Source organism: Platalea leucorodia (genome assembly GCF_965183815.1).
Source record: "Platalea leucorodia genome assembly, chromosome: 9".
NCBI classification, from domain to species: Eukaryota; Metazoa; Chordata; class Aves; order Pelecaniformes; family Threskiornithidae; genus Platalea; species Platalea leucorodia.
The window spans coordinates 50,447,616-50,470,379 of record NC_138831.1 but is presented as its reverse complement, the minus strand read 5'-3'; the positions used below and the strand labels follow the sequence as shown (position 1 = coordinate 50,470,379).

The 22,764-nt window shown below is 42.9% G+C and overlaps 1 long non-coding RNA gene across 6 annotated transcripts in view; it reads right to left on the bottom strand.

Moving 5' to 3' along the window:
• LOC309594781 overlaps positions 1–22,648 on the bottom strand; it is a 31,710-nt gene extending 9,062 nt beyond the window's left edge. For 2 of the 6 annotated variants that reach the window (XR_014229133.1, XR_014229134.1), the window contains exons 1-6: positions 22,409–22,644; positions 21,322–21,452; positions 20,934–21,008; positions 20,048–20,271; positions 18,599–18,737; positions 7,055–7,451 (exon numbers count right to left, since the gene is read on the bottom strand). This is a non-coding gene — a long non-coding RNA (uncharacterized lncRNA). Of the gene's footprint in view, positions 1–7,054; positions 7,452–18,598; positions 18,738–20,047; positions 20,272–20,933; positions 21,009–21,321; positions 21,453–22,408 lie in introns of all 6 variants that reach the window. The other 4 variants (XR_014229136.1, XR_014229137.1, XR_014229135.1 and 1 more) reach the window with 4 other exon arrangements.
• Positions 22,649–22,764: the final 116 nt, after the last annotated feature.

Genomic DNA, 22,764 nt, shown 5'->3' with positions numbered 1-22,764 from the left:
TCATTAAATGAGGAATATTTAGAGCACAGCAGAGGCAAAAGGCTCACAGAGCAAACAGAAACATTTACAAAGAGAGAAGCGGGCGCTGGCGCAGCAAACTGCAGACCAAAGGGGAATCTGCCTCTCCAGGGAACTTCAAAGAAAGACATTTTCACCTGTCAAAGAGAGTTTTGGAAGTAAAATCCATGCAAGCCAGAAGAGCTTTAGGGATGAAAGGCTTGCAGCGACAGTGCCGGGGTGAGAGGAGCCAGAGCAAAGCGAGGGTGTGGGAGGCGGAGGGTCAGCCCACCAAGGTCGGGGCTGGAAGATACGCCGGTTCAGAGCTGTGTGCATCAGCACTTCCAGGTTCCTGGTTCAGCCACCAGATACAGAAGTATAGTAAATATTTAATTAGACAGCAGTATGGCCAACATAGCATCCCTGTTTGTTCAGGGAAGTATTTTAAATAATTTTAAATGGGAAAGTTATTTTAGGCCCTTTAAAAATTACAGCCATTGTAAATCACTGGGGGAAATAGTGTTGTTTTTTTCCCCAAAAGTTATGAACAATTTCATTATATCCAGAATTTATTATCCACGGTTTGACAGGACACTTTTAACCTATTACAAAATTTATGGTTGTGATTTCAATAACGCTCTGTAGCTGTTTAACTTTATGTATGTGAGTAGTCTCACAAAAATCAATGGAAATGCATGTGTGAAAATGGGATTTCTGTTCCAGGACAATGCTAGATTTTGTTTTGGTAAAAAAAAAAAAAAAAAGATCTGAATCAGGATGAAAAGTTGATATTGCAAAACTAACAAAATGGAAAACACATGGGAAAATGAAAGTTTTCTTTTAGAGCTTCAAAACAAATTTACTAGAACATTTGATGTCTGCATTTCAAAACAGAGGAGAAAACAGAGTGGCCCAGCTACCAGTCTGCAGCAACCCGCCGTTGCAGGGGTGGTCCTGTGCTGGGACGGGGGACGGCGCTGGCAGCCGTCACCGAAGGGCCGGGCAGCAACTCCTGCAAGCCAGCGCCGCACCCACGGGGAAGGGAACCCCTCAGAGCAGCTGTGACCAAACGGCAGCTCCCCGTGGCCAGCAGAGCTGCTCCACATGCGGCACCTGGCTGGAGCTGCTGAAATGAGAACCACCTCAAAATACCGAAAATAATAACATCTGAAGTCTGGAAGTCAAACAAGACCCTTTACGTGATCAAATATAAAACGAGGTGGGAAACACAAACCAAAACATGATTGCGATTTTTGAAGATTTTACATTTTTTTCCCCCCAAATGTTACTGAAACATCAACACATTCACTTTAAAAGACAGATGCTTTGATAGGAAACTTCTGTCCAAACATTTCTGCCCATTCCAGTTTAGTCCCTAAACCAAACCAGTGCAAACTTGATCCCGAGAGGTTCCTCTACCAGCAAAGCAGTTGGAGAGAACATGGCATCCACTCTAGACAAGAGACTTCGGATTTCTACTGCATTCCTCTCAAATAAAATTTCTTTGTGCTGAGGGCTGGCAGCTCAGGCTCTGGCCTACCTTTCGGTGAGTTCAAATACAGCTAATTTAGAAATGTAGGCTCATCCCTTTAAAACAAGCCTCACTCAGAGATGAATCAGGCTTGACACCGCTGCCAGGTGGCAGCAGCAGACGGAGTACAGCAGCACTCCCAAGGGCTAGAGATGGCAGCACTCACACAGGGTTTGTAGAACTGGAGAACAGAAGGAAAAGGCTAACTTCGATATTCAATGCTGGCAACGCCACACCAGGGGCTGCAGGTTGTCACATCACTTCTGCACGCAGAGAGAAGTAAGCTTAGGGACTGGACTATCGCAGTGGGACTCCCATCCTCTTGTGCCTCCCTGTAAGCACCCCGACAACCCCCTAACACCACGCGGCTGCTTCCCCTGCACCCATCAAATCCCCCAGCTCCAGATGGGCAGGTTTCTTGTACCGCATGGTTTGCGGGAGCAGAACCTGATTCAGTGGTTTTTTCCTGCTCCCTTAGGAACAGCCGTGCTCGGAGCCCCCACGCTCACCCAAAGATGCCCTTCCCCGGTCATCACCGGTCAAAACAGTCCCAACAATTCCGATTCTGCATGTTATTCTGACTTTTTTTACTTTTTTGGACTATGGTACACTTGAAACAATCTCTGGATTGCTGCCAAGCATGCTTCTTCCTTGAAATCTATAGCCCCCTGGTCTCTCAAACAGAAAAAACCCCAAACAATAGAAACTCAACAAGCCCCACCCCCCCAAAACCCAACAAAAAACCAAACCAAACAAAATCTACACCCACCTTTTACTAAAGTGTCTTGTTCCAACTCCTCAGTTTCCTCTTGTTTAAGGGAAAGAATATTATGATGCATCTTACAAAACACATCCCACCTTTGTAATACTGTATGATTAGCAAAAGTAAAGGTTTGCCTATGCACAGATTTTCTACCGATACAACTAACTACATTTGTTTGGAAACAAATACGGTTGATTCATAAAACTTGCTAGTATCAGTGTAATTATATTAGTATAAACTTATTGATACAGTTCATGAAATCACTTAGCTACTATGCTTAAATGCATGCATAATTGTGCTTAAACCAGCTCTAAATTTGACAAACATATGCCTGACATTTTTGAAGTGCTAGTAAAGAGTATGTTCCAATGAACCCCTTAGAGATCTCAAATCTAAATTAGGAATCTGAGATAACAGGAACACAGAGATGGCATTAAGATCCAGAAAATACGTTCAGGCCTCAAGCCTAACAATTTGCCTATACTGGAAATTTCCTCCAGCTCTGCTTGCTATCTGGTGTTACAAAGTATTCTGTGTTGATAAACAGAAGAATTTGTTAGGAAACAACTGGCATTCAGAAGCTCTTAGGAAATAGGTTTACTGGGACACAGAGGGAGTTCACAGGCAGTTGGTCACCCCCAACCGCTGTTGCGCCTCTGCCAGGCTCTCCGCTGGCATCTTCCACCTAACCATTAGAATTAATCTTCTCTTTTCTCCCCCCACTACGTGACTATGCTGGGGACTGCTACTAACAAAGCTGCTAACGTCTCCGAATTCCTGGCCAATCTACGCCAAAGGAAAAATGGTACAAAACACATTCTTGGAGAGCCTGCTTTGGCCAAAACAGAGATAAAAAGTGGAAGAATGGAGTAAAGGTTCCATAAAGTGTGGCAGAAGAGAGGACAGAAACAGCCAGTACCTGGCAGGGCTGACAAAGCCAAGGTTCTCCTGAATAACATCTTGGTTCTACACTCACAAAATGTGCTGTGGCCTGCATGTGTCTTGTGGCCCTTTTCTTCTCAAAAACAAACAAACAAAAAACCCAAAAACACAAGAAAACACTTCCCCCCCCCCCCCCCCAAACTGTGAGGGTAGTCAGACACTGGAGCTGGTTGCTCAGAGAGGAGCTATAGTCTCCAAACCTGACTTGACACAGTCCTGGACAACCTGCTGTAGTTGACCTGGGAGGCTGGATTAGTTATCTCAGGAGGTCCCTTCCAATGTAAATGATTCTGTGATGAGTCCCATCGTTGAGTTTCGTGCAATTCAGAAACTCCACCGAGAGAGAAAAAAAAAATAAAAAAAAGAAACGATCTCAAACCATTATCAAGTTCCTGTGCATTACTCAGACAAAAATAACCCAAGGGGGGACAAACACCTTCCAGTCAGCAGTGCTGGCTCCATTAGAGAAGCCCTAGTGATTTATCTGTCAATACCAAGTTGGCTAGCTATGGACTTGCAGCTGGAGAGGAGGCAGTAGTGAATGCATATCAACGTCGCGGAGCCACAAAACAAGATCTGCAACAGAGAAAAGTCATCCTAGACATCCTCAACGTCTCTTTTTGCAGACCTACAGCACTTCCCAGTCAGGGTCAGCTGGCTGATCCCCAAACTGGCATTTGTTGCATGAACTTTCTCAATGGGGGGGGGGGGGGGGGGGGGGAAGAAGACAAATCAAAAAGCAGCATGTTCTTCTACATCAGTCCCTTTCTCAGTGTCCCTGGGTCTAGATCTATTGCCTATCTTTACACGAGCCTGCAGCAGCCGGCTTGAACTCGCCAGCACGAGGAATGCAGTGCAGATGCACATCGCTCTTCCTCTTCGCTAGAGCCTGTCTCTACTTTGGGGTGGGGGTTAATATCAAAGAAACTTATGGTATAAACCAAGAAGCATCACAGGGATTGCTCGGTTTGAGATCAAGTCCCAAATTTCAATTACCCCGACACAACTCGTACAACACCCACCACAGTAATTGCCAGCACCACAGTGAGCCATGAGATGGCTTACCACAACGACGACTGCCTGTTTCAAAACGTCACCAGGCTGTTTAGCTATACCATTACTTAAAATAGCTTAATCATAACGTACCTATGCACTACAGGCACTCTGCTCTCTCAGCAGTGGCTGAAATGCAAAATGCATAATGCAAATACGGAGACGGGTTTCAAATGTGGATGCACTTGAGAAACTCCTAGAGTTTTTTTTTTTTTTTTCACATGCTGCCTTCAGGAATGAGGATCTTAAACACCTGGAAGTCTTTGGAGAACACAGCCTATCCGACAGGCACACACAGCTAAAGGGAAGGTCAGTCTACTCAAAGAAAATGTTCCAAATTGATTCATTTGGGGAAAAGATTGAAAAAGTTTTTGGGTTTTATTTTCAGGTTGTGAATTTTCTTTACGCACCCTAGAAACAAAAGGTGAAGTGCAACTAGTGACGCTTTTTTTAAAAGGAAAAAAAAAAAATTTTCCTGCCTGCCGAGATCTTACATTGGATCCTGAAGTTTTCTGTCCCATGGGGTGCGCATAGTCAGAATCTGAGAGAGATGGTAGCAAAATTTGCTCTGCAAAGGAAATTGCTTTACTACAGGTGGCTTAAAATTATCTGGTTTCTATTTATGTTCATTAACTCAAATACCTGGGGAGAAGTAATGTTGGCTGCGACTTCAAATCCTTGCCTTTGCAAGCAAGGGTTTCCAAAGCTGACAGCCCCCCACCTCTGCGTTATCCACAGTCTCCCAACAGAAAAAAAGGAATGTAAGCCATATTTCTGAAAAGATAAAGAGGATTTCTTTTCCATCCTGTTTTCTAGGCATCATGGAAAATTATTTTTTTTAAAAGATGACATTACAAACCACTTCTCCCCGTTCTGCTATATGCTACAAGCAGGAACAGCAGCTTTTGAGAAAGAGCCACAGAAATAAGAGATCAGAAAGGAATGAGAAAACTGGAAATAACAGAAGCCATGAAGAAGATTTTAGAAGAAACAACAAAAATTCCAAAGTTTTCTACTTACCTCATTTTCCAGCCACGAGTTGTCATCGTTCACCAACCCCCCCCCCCCCCCCCCCCAATTCTAAGGTCTGCATCTTAACCAGCTAAAAGCTATTAAACAGTCAGAGAATTAGCTTTGGACCCATGTGTATATTAGAACATCTGAAGGGAAATTAGGCAAATAATCACTTTTTATTCAGAAGCCTAACTCAATTTTAATATTAGAAGAGTACTGCTTACTTCCAGTCCCACCAGTTTTCCCAGAATCTCTACCCCTTTAAACCGGCTTGGCAAGATATTGACTGACAACACATTTCCCCAATGAAATGCACGTTAAGAATCGCTTGATCATCGGCATTCTTTAGCAGACTGTTCCTGAGAGTGTTTCACAGCCTGCTGAGGAGTCTAGGAGCTGATTAATGCTTCCTTAGGTTCTACGTACACCTGATCTATACTGGTAACCCCTTTTGGGGACGTGAAGGGTGCAAAGTCACATCTGGAGAAATCTTAATGTTCCACATAGATTGCTCAATCACGCTGTTCCCTCTTTTTGCTCCTATTTCAGTGCTATGGCTAGTCACTCCTGTCATTCTCAAATCTTTTACATCTACTATCTGCCAAAGATCACTAGCAGTGGAATAGTAAACTTTGTAGAAGGCGATTCTAAGCAGTATTACTTTTGGATTTTCTAACAATAACATTACAAAATAGCCAAGCCAGTTATTTCTGCTGAGGAGCAACACATCTGCAAATCATGGAGCACTGGTAAAAAGAAATTTCAATACAAAAGCCTTAGGAACATACTTAGCTAAAATAATGTTAAAGACAGCCACAAATGCCTCTCTTTTATGCAAATTTCATAGCCCTCCTGGTCCAAACTTGTGTACATTAAGGATTTTACCCTATTACTTACTTCCACTTCTTAAAATCAAGTACAGCTAGCAAAACATATGCTGTGCTCTATGCACACAGCCCCTAGGCAAAAGACAAAATAAAGTCTGCTTTGGGATATATGTTTACTAAATGCATGAAAGATTAACAAACTCTGTTTCTAGAAATCCAGAGATGCAGAATTCCAGAGCCAGAAACACAAGATAAGACCCTGGAAACTGCAGTGGGTACGGCCAGAAAAATGTTAATACTAATGAAGTGCTGCTATAACACATTTTGTGTTGGGCAACAAGTTAAAAGCACTTTAACACAGATGACATTGACCAGACAGTCACAGCCATCCACACAAAGAGAAGGCTGTTTTGTTGGCTTTCGAATATCTGACTATGTATATTAGGCAATGGCTTCATTTCAGTGCTAAGTTACGGCCACACTGACAGCCAAGTCACATACACTTACGTTGAAGCAAGAATAAACGGGAAGGTTAAAAACACTGTGGCACTTCACGGCTGCTGTTTGAAAGGCGGGCTGTTGTCTAGATACACGTTTAATGTTCATTCTTCTACCTTGCAAGAAAGGCTAAAATGTATTTGCTGCTATTAATGAACAAATAAGAAGCAGGTATGATTATCACATCAAAAAAACGCTTCATCACGCAAGCTAGTAGTAAGTCAACCCCAAACCAGTCCTTTTATCGGCTTCACCAGATAAGCAACTGGCTTCTACTCTGCTACTCGCTATTACAGGATATTCCCTACAATTTCAGTTATGAAATAAAAAGACTATTGGACCTCAATAACCAGCAGGTAGTGGGATCCACCTCCTTCATTTGAACACTTCCCCAGTGTTAATCTCACAACAGCAGCACATCTTCCTTACCTCAAGGTTTGGTTCTTGTGAACTCTGTCTTGGGGAGAGCAGGCAAGGAGAAGGGCAGCGGTACAGCTGAAGCCCACTTGCAGCACCTTCCAAGCAGCATTCCTGTTGTTTCACTTGGTCTGCCTAATCAGCAGTCATCTTTTTATTGTTGTTTGAGGTTCTGAACGGGGTGGCCTGGTTAACTCAAAGCCTGATTCCCAGCACTCCTCAATACATGATTGTGCTCGCTGACCTTCACTTGCTCGCAAGCCTACTGCATCTGAAGATGACACAGTCCAGTTTTGGTCATGGCGATACCAAGGACATGCACCCTGCTCCTTCTGCTCCGCTTTCCCTCGGCACAGCTCATTCCAGTCCTCCTCTTTAAGTGATCTGGAAATCCTCAGTCACTGGTCTCCTGCCGAAACAATGGTACCTGTCAAAATCCAAACCTGGGCTTTTCCTCATCCTGTTGTCTTCTACTCTCCACGTAGGACAGAAATCCCTAAAAGGTACTGGCATAGGCTAGCAACAGGGGGCTATCTGACTTCAGGATTACCCCACCGAACTACAGCTCCCTGGGAACTGATTTGTCAAGAGGAGGCACACCCTGGGAAACGATGGCATCTTCCAGGGATCGGAGATTGGACGTGATCAAAGAATTGCCAAAAAAAGCCACTGTAAAAGGGCAGGACAGATCCACTTAATCACTGCGGTGAGGTGGACTTGCCTGTATCAAAACCTCAATATTTAACATTAAGGACCTGACTTGCTTAAAAAGGATTGCCAAGGAGATCAGAGAGGACAGCAACGCTAAGGACCTCAAGAGCGTTTCTTCCCCAATTTCAACAATTTCACCATCAATTAAAACCGATGGCTTTCTATATATGTGATTGACTGTGCTGTAAATCTGCGGGTTCCCCCCCTCAGTCAGGCCTCAAGTCAGCTGCAGGGGGATTCTGTCAAAACAGGATCAGGCCACGAGAAGAGGTGGCCAGAACCGAGTGAAGGAGATGGTTCTCAACAGAGGGAACAGTGTACGTGTGCATCTAATCAAGACTTAAGGGGAGTCCCTACACTTTTTAATTAAAACACTTAATGAGCTTAATGTACAGGATTCAGTAATAAGACCTTTTGGCAGGAATCTAAGGGATACCCCTTTAAAAAAAAAAAAATCCCAAAACAACCAACCAACAAAAACCCAAAAAGGCAAAAACGTGCTCTCTATAGGTACATCTACACTCCTGTCTCTCCTTTATCATGGACTTTTTTTGGGTGGAGTTTAGATATTTCTGGAGAATACAACATTGCTCTGCAATTATAAAGTGAATTTGTGATAGAAGCTCTTTGTAGAAAAAAAAAATATTCAAGTAGTATCTTCCTTTGCTTAAATCCATTTCCTACCCCTAGCTTTAAGTTCCAGCCGTGTTTCCCTTGCGTTCAGAGATGCTGAGTAAAGACATACTGTGAGTATTTACAGAGGAAGGTGGAAAGCTGGAACAAGCTGAAGATGAAATCAAAGGGAAGATATTTTGCTGGTGCCCGTGAAAACCAGAAGCTGGTGAGCCACTGTCTTCATTTTAGAGGAACAAAAAGCCACCTTTAGTGCTCACCCCTACCTAGTAGAGAATACATCAGAATCTCTCCATTTTACCTCACAGCATAAAAAGCCAAAGGTGACCTGTTTACATCATTGTACTGTCCTTGGACTAATACTTTTCCTGGTACTAGAACTTACCTTAAGTAACCTGTACGCAGAGATGTATCTTCAAATATGTATGACCATGTAGATCAGTGTCTTAAAAGTTCACATACTAATTAATACAAGACACTCAAGTCATTTGAGTTCTCATTTGTATAATCACTTGTCACGAACTTGTGTGTGAATTAGATATACGCCCAGTAAAACAAGTATAGCTCATCTGCATCCACAAAGCTCGATTTGCATGGACGGTCACTGCAAACGGGCAGACGCGTTCGGCACGCAGCTCTACGTACCCGCACACGCTCCTTCAGCCCTTCTGTATTTTCAGAATCTGATCCTTGCCTGCCTATTTCCTCAGATGAACACCCACCTTTCTGTATAAGCACACACTCTCATTTATGCTCGCTGGCATTCCTCTATTTTCTGATGCCTGTAGTAAGATACCCCATAATTGCCAACTGCATTTTTTTTTTTTTCATCTGTTTTCACACAAATTAATTTGAGTTTCGAATGTCTGACTGACCTGTGGAACCGCCTCGGGAAAAAACAGAGGGTGGCCGCAGAATTTCCACATACAGACCCAAGATTTGAAAATGCAACTCTACTCGTTTTGCCCATACTGCAGTGACTGCTAGAACTCTCAACCACCAGACGAACTTAAAATGTTAATAAACCACAAACATTCATTTCCTATGGCTTTCCACTCATGAGGCTGAGATAGGAAAGCAAATATTTAAGGAACAATGACAGAAAGAGTACATTTTTAAGATTACTGTAAAAACAGTAGAAGTAGACATAAGAAAATAAACAAGGTTGTATCGTTTTGTATTTTCAAGAAAGAAGCTATTCATGAAGTATGGAGGAAAGAAGAAGAATGTATTTTATTCCTCCCCTCATGGGGCTTTTAAATATACACAACATATCGCAAGCTCTGGGAATTTTCAAAGAGAGTAACGCAGCACATCGGCAGTAATAACATTCGGAGCCTCCGAGTATTTCCCTAGCTCATCTCCAAGCACGCATTCCAGCGTAAAGATCCGTGCTTGAGCTTCGCTCAGAAGACACACAGAATGCTGCGGCACTTTGTACAGCGATTAGCCGAAAAGTCTGACCCCGCAACAAATGGCACTAGAGAAGAAAGCTAAATTATCAAAACTTTATTTCAGCACTATATGCTCAACAGGGTGTTTTGCATATCTGACTAAGCAGCCAATTTGCTGCTAGGTAAGCAAAGAATTTCTGACCCTGTTTGCACAACGCTGAACTCTAGCACACAAGAGGGTGAACTGTGAATATTTTGTGAGGCTCATTCCATTAAATCACTTGCAATTTTTGTAATAGCATTTGTGTAAAGGAAAAGCACTTCCATTTGCAAACCTCGCTTTAACAGAAATGGGAATACATCATCCATATGAAGAAAAACAAACACACAGGGCCTAGCCAGCCTGTTTCTTTTTGAAGTGAAGTCTCCTTATGCTTAGCAGATGACAAATCCTTTTTTGTATATTCAATATTTAATATCCGCCACTTAGTTCTAGGTTTCATCGTATTTAAAAGAAAATAACATGTCATTTTCCAAGGCCTAGAATAGTGGTACTGCACTCAATGTGGACAGTGATTAATAACAAGAAATCCTTCTCTTTTTCTACCCAGATCTTTTCTGCCCCTCCAACATTTTTTTCAGTCTGAAAACCATTGTAAGATTTTGCTGGGTCCGGTATTGGCAGAGTTTGCTCCTCACCCATTGCAGCACTCTGGGATTGGATGGGAAGGATGGATTTCAGCCACTTGGCCTGTTGACCGACTCTTCAAAGCACCATCTGATATACTTACGCTGCTTCATGTTGTCTCTGAGGTTCAAGACTCAGCAATGAAACCTGGATTCCTCGCACTGTAGGCGACACCCAGGGTGAAACAGATCAGAAAAGTGAGTAAAAATCTGATTATTCTTGCTAGCAAAGAACAAGTCCAGAGAAGAACAGCTAAGACAGTCTTTTTAACACATCTCATCAAGTATATAGGCACTTCACAAAAATGAAGGCTGAAAAGGGATAAAATTCCTCCCTCTACATACCTAAGGGATAAACATCAGAGGAGCAATGCTACTTGATCTAACAGATATCACGACTACAAGGACACAGCCAAACCACCATGAAAAAATTAGATGGCTTGTATGCACCAGAGGCTTTTGAACAGCCTCGGCATCTTTTCCAGTTCTGTTCCCAGTTCAAGGCCATGCAACTTCCTCGTGCTGATCACACTCCCCTCCAGGAACAGTTTTTCATTGACATATTGACCATCCAGACAGAGACCCTCGTTGAGGGAAAAACTGCAGCTACTTATTATTACTGCCACTTCAATCATGTAAATACTGGAAGGAAAGAACGAGCTAAATAACTCTACAGAAACGAATCTGATGGCTGCAGAGAAATTACACGGTGAACACGAGTCAACAGTGTTTATTTATTTTGACAGCAGCACTGCACTTTATGGGGATCAAAGACAAATATAACCCAGGTCTCAGCTGGAGTACAGCACCCAGCTTTGGAATGCTGCGCGTTAAGAGGGGTGTATCTAGTACAGAGTATCTACAGAAAGCCAGCAAGAATGATCAGATGTTCAGCAAACAACCTACAAGGAAGGGCTGAAGAAACAAAGGAGGCGGGCCTGACAAAAAGACCATGAAGTCTGTAAGTACTTTAAAGTATTAAAAAACCAAAACAAAACAAAGGGGGAAATACCTTTTTTTCCTGTTCATGGCCTGTATGAGAAGAAACAAGCTTACACTGCAGCAAGGAAGATTCAGGTCAGACGTTATGACTAGCAAGGACGGAGCAAATTACTGGGGAGCAGAAATTGCAGTATTACTTACCTCTAAGAGCAGCCCACATAAACATCTGCTAGGAAGAAAGTTATGTGTAGCTGACCCGGCCCTGAATGAGATGGCCTTCCATACTTCTGACTCAATGTTTGATCATTTCATATTCTATCATTATTTATTTGTTTTACTATAATGTCTCTAAAGTCTAGCCACTGACTCATGCCAAGTCCTGGGACAGGATAAACACGTGACAGAAATTCCACAATGGGCACAAAAAAAGAAATGTAAGAGGCAGCAGTAGAACAGACAGATAGGGAGGCCCAAAGAAACAGCAAGGCAGCGTTGGTAGTCCCAACAGTGCATCAACAAATAACTCTGAAGACTTTTGCAGTCATCATAGTAAAGGAAAATTAAGGGTTGTTTATGGGAAAATAATGTATGCATTATTAATAATAAATAATAATAAATATATAATTATAATTGATAATAATAACAACTAATAATAAATAAGTATATAAATAATTGTATGAAAATAATGGTTTTAAATGCAACAGGCAGACAATGGAGGCTGGCACACTGCATCAAGAAAAACGAGCAGCTGACTAAGGTGAGGTGATGAGAAACAAGGCAGCGTGGGATCTGAGATAAGGAAAAAGACTTCCTATTGAAAGCAAGAGAGCAGAGCACAGGGAAGGGATGGAATATCAAACCACTGTCCTGCACAACGCCCTCCGCAGCATCGCTCTGCGTGGATGCAACACATGAAATTTGTCACGTTACAGAAAACAATATTGGAAGGAGTGGTTAATTAGATGGTGCCATGTTGCCCAAGTTTTACATGGGCAGATGGCCACAGACCTCATCACTTAAGATTTCATGTAGAAAGAAATATGGACAACCCTACTCAGAATTAGAGAGAATCTTATTTCAAAGATGATGCCCGATTTGAACCTGCGTGATAAGCAAATAAGGCTGTTTCATCTGCTGCGACTAAGGCAGTGAAGGAGGAGGACTGGCAGAGGAAGAGAATCTCCAGGTTAACCGTGTGATGCATAAGCTGATGCCTCATTTACAGAGACACTTTCAGGAAGACAAAATGAGATTCTAAATTGCGACAGAAAACAGAACTAGGTAACACCAGAACTGCTGGTAAGACCACTAGTTTCATGCTTATGCAAAATAAGGGAGAGAGGAAGCAAGACGACGACTGTGGTCTCTGATTACATACTGAAAACCAAGAGAGGGACAAACCTGACATGGTAAGGAAGCATTTAGGAAGATGAGAAAAGAACTGATGGCAACCAGCCACAGACGCCACGGGAAAACAGAAGTCCAAGAGCATGACTGCTAGTGGCAGAAGCAAGATGAAGGAAACTTCTGCTTCTAGCTAGTGGAGAATCTTGGCCTTCTTGTTAGGGAATAAACACGTTTATGTTGGCTTTGCAGCCCACTATATGTTGCAGCCTGACCAGTGTAAACAGATTTAAGAAAATCAGACATCATAACCTCCTCTACTCTGACATAAAGTTCAGTTTTTGACTTGAACATCACCACGGTTGAGCTGTGAATCACAGCCTCAAATGATTTATCATTTGCGAATGGACGTTACCAGACCACAGGTCTCAAGACAGAATGGATGACCGGGCCAATTTCCGAATTCAGTTGTGACGTTAGGTGTTAACCCCCAACGTTCACCAGGCTTGCCCACAGAAAACACTGACACTTCCTTGTTTTCCAGGGGACTGTTTTCACCTGCAATTTTATGAAAGGCTGAAGCACCACATAAACCTCAAGTAGTAAAGTGGGGTGTATACCAGTAAACTTTAAAATGCACTACATCTATCTGGAGGGCTGGGAACAAGACAATCACATCAGCATTTATATATCCCCACACGATTAAAGCAAAATCTTTTGTTCAGATCACAGAAGTCAGCGGTGTCAATTGAATTGCTCTGATGGAACTACTTGAATTTCCATTGCTCAAGTCTGGGTTTGAACAGTTTTGTGTGACATTCAAAAGACTGAAGACTTCCTTTATAAATGGAAGTGCGTGTGGGGAGGGACAACAAATGATTTGGCTGTTACCCAAAAAATAACAACTGCGTAATGTATTTCACTGGAGCAGCATGCCCAGTTTTATCTTTCAGTAGAGGCCTCCCTTCGCTAGGGTGGTGCCTGAAGCATTTCCCATATTTTAGGGTCCTCTCTCCATGAGGAAGGAGGCAGGGACCCTCACTCTGCAGACAACCGAAGTCAAACTGGACATTACTTATCCAAGTCCTGCTTCACCGCCGTAGCTACTGTTGTGTTAGCAGACACGGAACGCACTTGCATCACAGCTTTACAGGACAGAGCGCACGGACTACCTGTAAAACTCTTGCTTTTGCCACCCAGAAACTCTGTACCGACGTAGAAGGGAAAACAACACAACGTGGCCACAAGAGGATTAGGATTCTCAATTATTTCCAGAAAAACATTTATTTAATTAAATTTTAATTAAATGCCAGGCTAGATCTCATGGCTGATGTCTACCAGCAGCTTCTGTACAAACTTGCTGATCGTTCTTTATTCTCACTGCAGAAGTGGAACTGTAAGCGACTTACGAGCCAAAACCAAAGTGCTCATGAAGCCAATGGCAACAATTCCACTAATTCTACGAGCCAGGCCACCACATCCAGTACACACTCAACCTCCTATTCAGCACCAACTCATTATACTTATTCCAGTACATCACTTCCATTTTAAAGGCATCAATGGTGCAGGCACGCGAGAACCCTGCTTTGTAACTTTCTAAAAAGGCCCATCTACGTTATCTTTAAAATTAATTTGGTTTGGATAACTTCTGCGCTACAGAAGTTGCTTCCTTCCCCCTTCATTCTGTCTCTGAATAAAGAAAGTATCCACGTATACTAGCACAAGTCTTCAATTTGTTAAATTAACTTTTTCCTTCCTCTGTGTCTTAAAAGTAGCTGCATTTATTTTTACAACTGGACATAAAAAACGGTAGAAGAGACCTCACATGCTTGAAGACTAGCCCACATGCCTAAGAAGCACCGAGTACTTTTGGGGGGAGAGGAAGGGTAACTCTACTGTCAGTTTGGATTTACAAGTTCTGCTCGATCTAGGTTTCCCACACGATGTACACAACACTTAGCTCAATTTACCCATCTATAAAATGGACACGAGTCTTCCTCCCGGTTTGTACATCTCATGGATATTATTCATAGTTATGGACGATTTTATGATTCTTCATAGTTATCAATCCATTGGCTGGCTTCGTCTCCGGCTCAGTGAGTTTCTGAACCATTACAAGAACTGCAAAATCCTCTTTCGGAGCGCTGGCTAAACCAGGCGTTTCACATCCTATCGCCACCTGTGACTGACCTCCGAGTTTAACAATGGAATTATTTATGTAATTGGGCAAAAAAAGGGATGGGTGTACAAGGCACCATACCTCTACATTAGCCAGAAAAATTAACAAATCACAAAGAAAAGCAGAGAAACTAAAGGATTATTAAACTGCATTTGTTAACCTACTTTGGAGACTGTGAAGACCTAATTACTGAGGAAAACCACTCTGGGATGAGCTGATCTTTTACGCCAGCTGAAACCATAATTTTCATTTTAGAACTAGAATTATTCTCGTTTCATTGGCTTCAAAAGGAGATTATTTAAATTTTTAAAAAATAATCAGTTTTTACCCTCCTTTCCTGTATTGGAAAGGGGTTCCAAGATGGCACAGAAAAAGGATTAAACTACTATTTTCAGGCTAGGGGTTTTCATTGTTAAAAACAAACACACACACACAAATGAACCAAAACACCACAGCCTTCAGGCAAAAATACATTTTGTAGAGAATCTTAATTTTTAATGGCATTTTCATAAACGCCGTGTGACTCTCATTCCATAAACTGACAGCCATCTACGACAAAGTAAATATGCAATATAACTGCCACAAAAAAGGTCACTCTATCAGGGCTGAGCCCCAGCGCCTACATACACGTGCCAGACATGGAAGCTGCAGAACTACATTACTTACTATCGCTCTGTTTGCAGTCAGGAGACGCTTGGGAGGAGTACAGGGAGTCTCGCTCTATCGTAGAGCTCAGTCCTACAGTAGGACTACTGCAGGACTCATGTTGTGCCTGAATTTGAGTCTGTAGGAATTGTACCACAGCAGTCAACAGGGGCAACAGCCAGGGATGCTTACAGAACGTCATCATGAAACAACGAACAATCTTGTGGTAACTTCGCCTACTGGAACTCCCGATTCCCTCTTTACCTCTTTCCTGAATCAAGCCACAAAAACCTTTGCTCAAGAATGCCAAACAAGCTGTAGGAGGTAAATTCTTAAGAAACAGGAGGTGGAAACGACAAAAGTGAAGCAACAGGCAGATGAGAGTTTAAGAGCAAACCTGGCAATTCTCTGAAGAGGGTAAGGAAGACTGGATGAGATCAGGAAGGTTGTGTGTGCGTACGTACGTGTCGCTGACACTCAGAACAGCTGGGAAGGAAGCTAAGTACCCTCTTAAATAGGACAGAGTAAGTATTTCTACTGCACAGGTGAAATTTTATGATCTGCTAATGCAGATGTTGGGGAGAGGCAGTTAAATAGACTGCCCTGACTATAAAGATCAGAGTTCCTGAATTCCAGACCCATCTTTGGCACTAGACTGATGCATGACCTTTGGCAATTCACTTTAACACAAAATTTTAAGTAGAAACTGCACTTACTGAGTGCTAGAAAAGTGAGCTTTGATGACACAGGTTAGCGAGAGAAAATAATGTTTTGGGGTTAGTATGCCAGAAGTCCCCCACTTCCCAGTAAAAGATTCTTCCTATTTGAACTAGTATTTATACTAAAAGGAAGCCCGGGTCTAGCAGAACATTCCTTATCCCTCATCTCCCCAAATTATTCAAGATCTCCGAACTCCAAATTCTACTTTGGATCAAATCGTAAATGTTCCATTCAACATAATGGGAAACAAATATTAATAAATGAAAAGTCTGACCTACAGTTTAAGGAATGGCAAATAGAAAGCATTATCACAGAGAGAACTAGAAAAGTCCTATTTATTACAATACTAAAACAAATGAATTTATTACTGAAATAAAACCTTGTGTAATGAAGTGCAAAACCAAAAGGTATTTAGGGTTGGGTTTTTTTCCTTGCCTGAATTCAACAGGTTTTCCTCATTATCAGAGTAATTCAGTCCCTCTGAATCCCTGCCCTTCCACTATTATTTACAGAGCACACAAAACCAAAACCTTACCACCTCTAATTCCAAAATTTTAGCCCAGACTAAACACTTTAGGAAATCCTGTGAAGCTTTAGTGTCAGTTTGAAACCTAGCAGAAATAGCTGCATCCGCACAGGCTGGTCTGAAGTAGGCAAGCGGAACAAGGCATTACGCTTCCGCTGCTCCCATCTTTATCACTCACACTACGACCCATAGAGCACTGGACAGGACAGATTTTTTTCAGTACTGGCAGAAGTTACTACGGCAGCTGCACTGGTAATTACGCGAGTAGCTACGTCCCATGAATCACATTCCTCTTGAAGTCCCCTGCCCAAGACCTGTCCTCACTTTCATCTTCACTACTTAAACTGTCAGACTTGAAAGGTCCCACATCCACTGCAGCAAGTTTCGTACAGTACGCTCTTTCTACAGCAGGTACTTCTTATTTTGAGTGTAAGAAAGAAATGCACTCTGTTCTTTTGAAGTATGTCTGCTAAATCAAAACCTAATCATTCTGTAAAGTATAATAACTACAAGTACATTTCCTTTCCCCCTCCGAAAAGAGCAGAACTGGTCAAATACTCCCGAAAGTTTTCTTAAAGTCCTAGTGGAACAGTAAGGCTGCTGTACTTCCAACTACATTCACGCTGCTGGCGTGCAGGCCTAAAAACCTGACATCATGCTCTTGTTGCTTGAAGTAACTTGGACAAACTGCTATTAAAAAAAAAAAAAACACCTTTCTGTTTATCCCAACACACACAGATTTTTCAAGAATCGCTGAATTTTCCATTTTAATTAGAGTCCTCCAAATATCTGTCATCTTCAGGAACAGCTAAATCAGTCCTGCAAACTCTTTTCAATAAACTTCATTTTATACAGTTTCATTTTGGCATCATCATTCACTATATTTCCCACCTTATATTTTTAGCTTTGAATTCTGGTATGTAACCTTCTTAAACTTTTTGTATTAAAAATTGCTAATCCCTAAGATGTTTGGCTTACAATGTCCAATTCATGAGATCTTACAAAAGTTCTGAAGTTGACCATGGGCAGGACAGCTTGTAAAAAGACGACCAAGAGCAGTAAGAATGGCTGAATATTCAGTTACAAGATAAGTAATAGGCATTATAAGCCACTGGAACAAACTGAACAATTTTCTCATTTGTTAAATCCTGTAGAGTAAAATGAAGTATCAAAGCCATAAAAAAAGCACTTATTTGTAACAATGTCATCCTACCTTCATAATAAAATGATTAATGCTTCAGAAAAGACAGACAAAGGAATTTGCCAGTTTATGTGAGGAATTGCCTGGTTATCTAAAGAACACCAAAGAATAAACAACAAATACTCTTAAGCATCCTTTTCGCAAAAAGAGATGCTATACAGTGCATCTCTTGGTTAAAAAAACCAAAAACCCCTTCCAAAACTCATCTAAACCCTGTCCTAAAAGCGTGCGAACTACAACCACCAGTTTCGGTAGGAAATAAGAACACATATTTGACAAACAGAAACGAGGGGGTTTGGGGGGGGTGGGGAGGTGGCATACTGCAAAAGACTTGCAGAAAACTATTTAAACTATTTTAAAAACAGATGTACAAGTTACAGAAGGTTTATGGGTGTATATATTGATCAATCTATTCCCGCAGACCAGCAAGAATGTGTGAAACAATTTCTTCCCCTGTTTTGTTAATTATGAATTTCTAGGCTCCGCTGGCACGCCTGATATTGTGCAAATAAAAAGGCAAACAACATCCCACACTCAGCTCCGGAAAAAAAAAAAAGCCAGTTTTGAGACGTACCAGAAGTATTCACCTCTTCTTCTCCTAATTTCCTGAGTTAAAACAGATGCTCCCCATTCTATACATTGCTTTGAATAACCTTTCTTCATTTCTTGTCTGAGCTTCCCAGTTGAGTATCAATCTCTTACTTGAAACACCGCTAGAAAACAGAATATTGTGACACAAACGTGGAGTATTTGTAAGCAATTAATGCAGAAACCAACGGGATTCACTCATATGCCAGCGCAATTATACACTGGTCCCAGAAGCAACCGCTGAAAAACATATTGTTTTGAACTTGCCCAACTCCCTCAAAGGGCTGATTACATGAGAAAAACGAGCAAATAACAGCAGACAAGAACCCTTCTGGGTTTAGACTTGACCACTCAGTTTACACCTTGCTAACCGCTACTGGGAGAGATTTAAACAGCTGAACAACAGACAGAAGGCACGGCACCAACATCCAAGCCTCTTAAAACAGTAGTAAGCTCCAGAGCTTATTCGTCCAACATCTTGAGCTCGTCTTCTTTCTTTTGTTATTCGGCCTATAGCACTCCCCTATTGATTTTAAGGGTCTCGAAGCATAAATTTGTGTTGTCAGAAAATTTATAGTTTCCCAATGCTCATTTTTGTCCCTTTCCCCCAGAATTCCTGGATAACAGCAATCAATACTGTTCTAAATTCCCCTTAATGACCAATACTCCAGCTATGCTGGGGGGGTGGGGAAATTAAGGGCGGGAAGAGGGACAATTTAAGAACAGAATTTTCTCTTTCCAGTTACCATATCTACATACACAGAAACGACTGAAGAAGATGTTACACAGAACATGAAGGAATGCATTGTCTAGATGCAGCAGGGACAAACAAGATACCAGCAGATCTACAAAGGAGTATTATAAGCCACAAAAAAAACCAATCAGCAGCTCATTTCAGCAAATGCTCAGCTACCCAGCAATTTTACAGACATAGAACACAGCAGGATTTCACACATGACACACATGCTTAATGTATAGCAGCCCTTCATATGAAACTTGTGTTAATGTAAGGCTGAAGTATTCACATTAAAAAAAAAATTAAAAAAAAAAAAAGGAAAGAAAAAAAACATGGAGAACCACCTATAACAAAATATAAACTGTGGATGAAATCACCTAATTGGACAAATTGCAGTTACATTAAACAGTTTTTAAAGCTAGATCAGAAAATACCCAAAAGATGATAATATAGAAGCACAGGAAAACTTAACTCAGGCTCAGCAATAACTGAAAAGTTTCTACAGCAAGTGCTTTTAGTATTTTAGATTTTGGCCCAGGCTTCTGACATACGATCAGCTTCAACATGCAAACTTGTATTTAGAATTTCCTTTTCAGAGAGCTAACAACAAATTACTTTGAGCAATGAAGAAATTGGACAAATATGTGAACCATGTACAAAAATCAAACATTAACTGTAGCGATTACAGCAATTACTCACAATATCAACTTCTTTGTACTTGAGCTTTAAAAACCAGAACATACAGGTAAGAACGGAGAATATTTTGATCTTCCAATGGGAGACTGACCAGGGATCCTACAGAGCAGCTTCCCACCATCGCAAGCAGGGCTCACATCACTTTTGCTGCTCTGCTCCATTAAGGATTCCGACAAGACAGGATTCCATACACCGTGTCAGTACGCAGTATTCCTAATCAACGACGTCTATAACGGATAGTTGACAGCTTTATTCACAGAAACGCATAATGAAAATTCCCCAACTAAGACCTAGTATTGCTTCATCAAAATGTAACAGTTTCTTCCTCTATTACGAAGAGAGCAGAACCAGATCCTTAGTTTAAATGGCATAGTCATATCCATTTTTAAAGCTGATTTTTTTTTTCGTAGCCTAAAAGTATTGGTCAGTCCCGTGACCGGATTTTTTTTGTCACTGTTTGTTTAAGAAAAGCTGTACTCTGCAAAGATGTTATTTAGAATTTATTTACCGTTGTGATAGGACGCTTAGATATTTGGCCTGTGGAACATTTCCATTCATTTTTAGTTCTCCAAACAGTTCCCAAGACTTCTCAAACCTTTGCAATACAAACAGCGTGCACATGAATGGGGCAGAGGGGAAACCGACAGGTTTAAACATTTAATTTTGGTTTTGAACTTTGAATAAGTTTCCCCCAATAGTTTGGAGGGGGGCATTTTATACAACTTTATATAATTAGAACACACAACACATTCTTTCTGCTGATAAAACAAAGGAAAAGGTATCTCTGTATTCTCAGAAACTTTTTTTTTTTTTAAATATTATGTCGGTTTAGTTAATACTTATAGGCACTTTGTTTCCATGATAAAAGTTCTTTTCCAAAGGTCTTCACCTGTGCCATGAAAACAAATTCCAGACCAAACCTTCCCTTGTGAAGCCTCGGCCCAGGGGCCACCTTTGTTCGCACCTGTAAAAGAGAATTTAAAACAGAGCTAAAACAAAATTCACCCTGACCCTGAAGTGTCCTAAATGCTTTGCAAACTTTGTATTCTAAAACTACTACTAGTAGTAACTAAAGTAGTTCTAAAACTACTACTACTAGTAACTTCTATTATGTTGAAACCAGTGCCACAGAACAATAAATAAAACGACTTTTCTGTGCCACAGAGAAAACGGAAATCCAATGGCTCCACCAGCTCGATCATGAGGCCCTAAACCATCACAAACACATTAACCTGTCGCAGAATACCAGTGGTCCCGTACTATAAGTGACTTTTTACCTTCAGCTGGATCCAGCTCGACCTTTCTCCCAGCTCGCACCCTCTCAACAGAACTTGTGCTCAGTCGTCAACTGCATTCATTACAGTTTATCCGCAGATGACGTGGGTAAAAGAAGTATCTCCATCCTGCACTGCAAAATATTTTGACAAGACAAACAGTTTTCCAGCAATTCTCACCTTTTTGTTGATACTGAGTATCAAACCTTTCAAACAACTCTCAGGGATTTTTACAGCCTTGCCTTTTTCAGCCACCTGAGGTGAAGGCAAGGTTAACAAGTCCACCAAAACTCCAGCGACTCTGCACCAAGGGACAAACAGGAACCTCACTAAGCGAATGAAGCACATTTTACCTATCATCTGCTACGCCCAGCAATACGAGTCCCCTATGTTTGATAAAACCAGTCACAAGTACACGGAGACAAGCGAGCGTGGGGTTTTGCTGCTGTCGCAAGGCTAGTGGATCCAATACCTGACGCAGATAACAAGGACATAGCTGGCACCTCATTTCAAAAGTCTACCTGGCAAAAGATACAGGAGAATATACCTCTTATTGGCACCAGAGGCCCTGCCCCACCACTTCATCCAACAACTGGACATAACAGCAAGAGCAGGCTTCCGAGAGACTGCGAGGCTTCTGGGGACACCTTCGGAGCAGCTACAAGCATCTCCCAGGGAGGGAATCGACCGACCCGGGATTTCTTTGCACAAGCAAAGCTCCCCCGTCCTCCCTCTCTCTGCCCCGAGCCCTCAGCAGCCCCTCCGCCCGAAGGGGGGTTACCCCGAGCGGTAACACGCCGCGCTGACCGAGCGCCCCCCGCCCGGCACCGCCGCCCTACGCGCTCTCCCGCCGGGGCCTGCCGCGGGGACGCCGCTGAGGGCGGGCAGGGCCCGGTGGAGCGGAGCCGAGCCGAGCCGGGCGGCCTGCCCTGCCCTGCCCGCCTCCCCTCACGGCCGCCGCCGCTGAGGAGATGGCCGCCCCTCCCGCGCGCGCCGCGCGGCCCGCCCGCCTCCCGCTCTCCCCGCCCGCCCGCCCGCCCGCCATTCCTCGCGCTCCGCCGCCCCTCAGCCGCCCCGCTCCGCTCCGCACCTTTTCCCTCCCTCCTGGCTGCTCGCCCCTGCCCGGGCGGCTCCGGCCCCTAGCGCCGCTCCCCGCCCCGCCTCGGCGCCTCCCCCAGGATCCGGCAGGCGGGGGGGAAAGCGGGAGCGGGGCGGGGGGAAAGGCGGCGGAGCGCACCCCATCCCCGCGGCGGAGCCGCCGCCGCTCCTTCCCCATCAGCCACCAGCACGGAATGATCCTCCGCTCCCAGCCGGGCTGTCCCCCTGGCCGGCTTCGCCGCTCCCCCATTGGCTTCCACCTCCCCTCGCCCGCCCCATTGGCTCCGGCCTCGCCTTAGCGGCGCGGCGGTTGGCGGGGAGGGACGTCAATCAGCCGGAGCCCCCGGG